Raw genomic sequence first — 6,541 nt, forward strand, 5'->3', positions numbered from 1 at the left:
ATATATACATACATATATATGTATATATATATATATATATATATATATATATATATATTATATATATACACTATATATATAAATATATATATATATATAACTATATATATATACATATATATATATATATATATATATATATATATATATATATATATATATATATATATATATATATATATATATATACATATATATATAGATATATAATTTATATATATATATATTAATTACACAACTATCTCAAACGACTATGAAAGAAAATACAAGACATAATTAACAATAAAAAGTCAACCTACGATATACACAGATAATATGACAAAACTACAAACTATGCGAGTTAACGGACCATAAAAAAAAAAAAAACTACAAGCGATTCAAAAGACCCGACCGTGTCAGCTTTTCCTTTCAAGAACACGAAAAGTCAATGAATAATATAAGCGTGACGTCACAAGGTGAGTTGGCAGGAACTTCCAATTAGTCTGGACACATAAATACAGACTTGAACATAGTGAGAGACAGAGAGAGCTACCTCTCTCTCTCTCTCTCTCTGAATCAATAACTCTCTCTATCTATCAGCTACCTGTGGGTTATTCACGAAACCTGCCAGGCACACACACAAACAAACGAACAAACGCGAGTCACATGAGCTGTACGCCGACACGAGCGCACATTCCATGGTGTGTAATCTGAGCCATAGGGTTTATTCCACCCTTCGAAAATAGTAAGCCATTTCATGTAGTGTCTCTTGCTCTCTCTCTTATTTCGTTCTCTTCATATTGCCACTCTCTTTCTCTCTCTCATTTCGTTCTCTTCACACTGCCACAACCCCACCACGCCCCCCAAGCCATATTACCTTTTCCAGGGCGCAATCAATAGAGTATGAAAGGTGGGAGTCATTACCTGGAAAGAACGCAGTGGTCACGAACGCTCTGATAATATGGGTTTGAAGTCTCTCGATGGGGTTTATAAAGATTTGGTACAATTTACGAAAATGAAAAATAATTAATAAATATAGGCCATAGGTTGGAATAATTTCTACGACTTAACAGCTGAAATGTACTGACATAGTGGTTACTTAGGTTCAATATAATTCTAAGATCATCTAGAGAGAGAGAGAGAGAGAGAGAGAGAGAGAGAGAGAGAGAGAGAGAGAGAGAGAGAGAGAGAGAGAGAGAGACCTAATTATAACCATACCCAGTTGAATAGGCTTTAGAATAAATATTCCCTGAAACAAGAGAGAGAGAGAGAGAGAGAGAGAGAGAGAGAGAGAGAGAGAGAGAGAGAGAGAGAGAAAGAGAGAGAGAGACTCAAAATCTAATTACAACCATTCAATGCTGAATAGTCTTTAGCATAAAATATATTCCCTGAAACAAGAGAGAGAGAGAGAGAGAGAGAGAGAGAGAGAGAGAGAGAGAGAGAGAGAGAGAGAGAGAGAGAGTGAGAGAGAGAGAGAGAGAGAGAGAGAGTTGATCGAGTGGCACCACTCGATAGGAAATGAAGTGGTGTCTAAGTGTGAGGTCACAAGAGAAGGTCCACTTAATTAAGAGACGAAGAGAAAAAGGCAACGACCACTTCTTTATTCAAAGGAAAAATATAATGGGAGAAATTAGGTAGAAATAGAGGATTTATAATGGCTTTAAAGGTATGAACGTGTCAATAAAGGGTTTGAAAATGTAATGGGAGAAATCGGGTCGAAATACAAGCCCTATAATGTCTTCAAAGTTATGAACGTACAAATAAAGGTTCTATAAATATAATGGGAGAAATCGGCTTGAAATAAAAGATCTATAATGGCTTCAAAGTTATGAACGTGCAAATACAGGTTCTATAAATATAATGGGAGAAATCGGGTTGAAATAAAAGATTTATAATGGCTTCAAAGTTATGGACATGTAAATAAAGGTTCGAGAAATATAATGGGAGAAATCAGGTCGAAATAAAAGATTTATAATGGCTTCAAAGTTATGAACGTGCAAATAAAGGTTCTATAAATATAATGGGAGAAATCAGGTTGAAATAAAAGATCTATAAAGGCTTCAAAGTTATGGACGTGTAATTGAAGGTTCTAAATAATGTATTTATGCAAAAATATTTTTAAAGATAAATTATAAACAGCTATAAGTTACCATATGAGGATGAGATCATGATGAGAGGTAGATGGAGATGGTTTGGGCATGCTCTTCGCACTCCCCAAGAGAGATTAGTTCACCAAACCTTCAACTGGGTCCACAAGATACTAAAGGAGTTGGAAGACCCAGGACTACATGGCTGAGGACTATGAAGCGCGAAGTAAGAGATGATGAATGGAGAAGTACTGATATGAAAGCTAAAGATAGAGACGACTGGCGAAATCTAACCGAGGCCCTTTGCGTCAATAGACGTGAGAGTAGATAATGATGATGATGATGATGATGATAATGAAGTTCAAAATAAAGGATATACAAACGAAGATTAATAAATAAGAAAGAGAACATTCCCTGAAAATGATAAAATGTAGAAATGATTGACCATAAAAGGAAAAAAAATATTTGAAAAGTAGAAAGAAAATGTAAAAAAAAAAACACAATGGATCTAAGAAAATGGGAATAATAGGAAAACAATCTTTTTAAATGTAGAAGAACCAAAAGAAATAACAAAAAGGGAATAATTTCATAATTATATAACGAGAGAAAGTGCCGTAAAGTAACCCAATGAAATGAGAGAAAATAAAACTGAGAAATAGAACGTTATAATTAGGGAACCCAAAATGATACATTAAAAAATGAGAAATGGTAGGAATGCCACAATATATATATATATATATATATATATATATATATATATATATATATATATATATTCGTAATAAAAATTACAAAATGAAGAGAAAAAAGTTTAAAGAACAATTACGTATTTCAGATTGTCAGCATTTGACTCAAGTCTACGGACTATACCCTCCCCTTTTCACATTATGACCATGAATGAATCTACTGTATAATAAAGGTTAAAAGGTGTCTGGTTTCACTTCCAGTTTTATCCGAATAGATGCTCACTAGAACGTCAGCCTGGGAAGCACAACCACTGCGATCCCCAAGCACACTAGTGGCCTCCCCGGTAAACAGCTTAAACTCACTGTCCTGGGCTGGGATCGATATGCTGTCATGCGAATGCTAAGCGAACGCTTTACCACTGTGCTAGCCAGGAGTCAAGTACAGTTGGCTCTCCCCGAGATTAATACCTCTTAGTTGGTAGGTGTATTTTTATTTATTTATTTATTTATTTATTTTTTTTTTTTTTTTTTGGAGAATCTAGCAAGAAATTTTGAGGTAGTCCTGCTAATAAACGAAGAAACAGATAAACTTGAACGGCCACTCGGTAGAGAGCATACCTTCGCCACCGCCACTTTTGTCACCAAGACAACATGATGTGGGCATTTGATACCAAAATACATCTGTCATCTAAAGTTTGATAACAATGTCTGCATAATGACAAAACATGCCCTTTTTTGCAAGTTCATTGACCCAATTGACCCTTGGCTCACAAAGGCTTACAAGAGTAATGACATCACAAAACAGGCAATTGAATTATGCCCATTTTGGTACTATAGTCCATTTCTTTTAGCGAGTCATATTTGCACCGACGCGCAGCGGTGCCCTTTTAGCTCGGAAAAGTTTCCTGATCGCTGATTGGTTAGACTTAGCGAGTCATATTTGCACCGACTCGCAGCGGTGCCCTTTTAGCTCGGAAAAGTTTCCTGGTCGCTGATTGGTTGGACAAGATAATTCTAACCAATCAGCGATCAGGAAACTTTTCCGAGCTAAAAGGGCACCGTTGCGAGTCGGTGCAAATATGACTCGCTAAAAGAAATGGACTATAGTTTAATGCAACTAGTGTCCAAATTGGCCAAGATATGGAAAAAAAGTAGTTTTTTACCATTTTTGTGACCTTGACCTTGACTTATGACCCAATCACCTCAAAATTCTCATCAAATTGTCCTTGGATAATTACCAATCATCCCACCACATTATTATTATTATTATTATTATTATTATTATTAGCTAAGCTACAACCCTAGTTGGAAAAGCAAGATGCTATAAGCCCAAGGGCTCCAACAGGGAAAAATAGCCCAGTGAGGAAAGGAAATAAGGAAATAAATAAATGATGGAAAAAAAAATTAATAATAAATCATTCTAAAAAATTAGGTCAAATAGTTTTTGAGTTATGGGAATCACACACACACACACACACACACACACACACACACACACACACGCCTATCAAAACATAACCTTTGCATCGAAGTTAGCGAAGGTAACAAACACAGGTTATCTTACAACCTTCATGGCAGAGGTAAAAAGACAAAAAGTTATAACGGTCGTAAACAAAATAAATAAATAAAACAAGAAGTAACAAAAATGGAAAAAAGAAAAGTGACTTCATGTTCGACGAACCTCTATTATTGCAGGGAGTCTGAGGACAGTGGAAGGAGTTGGGGGGAGGGGATAGGAAGGAGGAGTCTCACTAACGAGATCCTACGAGAGAAGGTTTCCTTTTCTTGTTCTTTTCGGATGGAAAGGAGTCGGGATAGGAGAGAGAGAGAGAGAGAGAGAGAGAGAGAGAGAGAGAGAGAGAGAGAGAGAGAGAGAGAGAGAGAGAGACGTAGGACTGAAAATAGAGAGAGAGAGAGAGAGAGAGAGAGAGAGAGAGAGAGAGAGAGAGAGAGAGAGAGAGAGAGAGAGAGAGAGAGAGATGTAGGACTGAAAATGAATGAGAGAGAGAGAGAGAGAGAGAGAGAGAGAGAGAGAGAGAGAGAGAGAGAGACGTAGGACTGAAAATGAATATGACTAAAGCTGAGAGAGAGAGAGAGAGAGAGAGAGAGAGAGAGAGAGAGATACGTAGGACTGAAAATGAATATAAGTAAAGCTAAAATAATCTTCAATGATAATGCAGAGACAACAAATAAGAGTTTTGGACGAGCCTCTAGAGATTATTATTGGATGTAATTACTTAAGACAAGACAGTAAGTGTCTCCCCAGGATATGAAACTGAAATCAAAAGAAGGATAAACAAGATGGAGAGCTTTCGGTAAACAAAATATGAAAAGTATAAGTTCTCTAAAAAAAAGTTTTTACTATGATGGTCCTATCAGTTTTAACTTGAACATCAGAAACTTCAAGCCTTACTGAAGGCTTAGAGCATAAGCTAGTTACAACTTAATGTGCTATGGAAAGAATAATGATGTGAATATCACCAAGAGACAAAAAACAGAAACATGGATACGAGAGCAAACTAAGGTAGTGGATACTCTAACAACATGTCAGAAAAAGAAATGGACATGGCCATGACACATGAGAATGAAAGATAATTGATTGACATTAAGAATAACACAATGGGTCTCTAGAGACTACAAAAGAAGCAGGGGAAAGGAAGAGATGATGATGGAATGACAAACTAAGAAAGTTAGAAGATGTGGAGTGGGATAGAAAGACCATAAACTGACGCAGGTAGAAAGACATGTCTGAGGCTTTTGTTCTGCAGCAGACTAGTAGCAGCTGATATATATATATATATATATATATATATATATATATATATATATATATATATATATATATATATATATATATATATATATAACACCTTTCCTCTCATATAGAACAACAATTTTCCCTAGGTCAATTCCCTGGCATTTTTCATACCATCAAAAATACCATACATATCCTGGTCAGCCATCCAATTTCACAATCAAAGCCATTCTAATCACATTTCCATAAAGAGCCTTTACATTCTTACTATTTCAATTCCAATTCCATATTCACAACGGCCACCTTCATAAAATTCTCAAACACTGACCATCTCCCTGAGCTTACTCTTTTTCCTTGACAAACAACCTTTCAAACTCATTCATAGTTTATCACGCCAAACAGCCAACCATTAAAGTGTTTTTTCATTGACACAGTCAGCGTTGTCCAAACTATGAAATAGTGGACTTGATCAGATTGAATTTTCTCTACATTCACAGTACTGGTCAGTGTCAAAGCCCCATTTGACCAGATTGTTCCCTGTTCTGGCCAATCCAGCTTTAGTCTGTTGAGGGTACACCAATCACATCTGGGAAATAGTGCCCCATCAGCAATTTCTTCAGTGGGGTTCTGCACTGAGCTGTTGAAGGGTTGTCTGTAATCCATTCTGCACTGAGCTGTTGAAGGGTCGTCTGTAATCCATTCTGCACTGAGCTGTTGAGAGGTTGTCAGTAATCCATTCTGCACTGAGCTGTTGAGGGGTCGTCTGTAATCCATTCTGCACTGAGCTGTTGAGAGGTTGTCAGTAATCCATTCTGCACTGAGCTGTTGAGGGGTCGTCTGTAATCCATTCTGCACTGAGCTGTTGAGGGGTTGTCTGTAATCCATTCTGCACTGAGCTGTTGAGAGGTCGTCAGTAATCCATTCTGCACTGAGCTGTTGAGGGGTTGTCTGTAATCCATTCTGCACTGAGCTGTTGAGGGGTTGTCAGTAATCCATTCTGCACTGAGCTGTTGAGGGGTTGTCTGTAATCCATT

At 36.7% G+C, this 6,541-nt stretch overlaps 2 protein-coding genes across 6 annotated transcripts in view; one reads left to right on the top strand and one right to left on the bottom strand.

The window, feature by feature from the left end:
* LOC137622238 (transmembrane ascorbate-dependent reductase CYB561-like) overlaps positions 1-6,541 on the top strand; it is a 335,839-nt gene that overhangs the window by 246,034 nt on the left and 83,264 nt on the right. The window lies entirely within an intron of this gene.
* The window catches only part of LOC137622240 (transmembrane ascorbate-dependent reductase CYB561-like), a 56,344-nt gene that overhangs the window by 24,108 nt on the left and 25,695 nt on the right, over positions 1-6,541 (bottom strand). The window lies entirely within an intron of this gene.

The sequence above is a fragment of the Palaemon carinicauda genome, chromosome 29 (genome assembly GCF_036898095.1).
Source record: "Palaemon carinicauda isolate YSFRI2023 chromosome 29, ASM3689809v2, whole genome shotgun sequence".
Taxonomy (NCBI): Eukaryota; Metazoa; Arthropoda; class Malacostraca; order Decapoda; family Palaemonidae; genus Palaemon; species Palaemon carinicauda.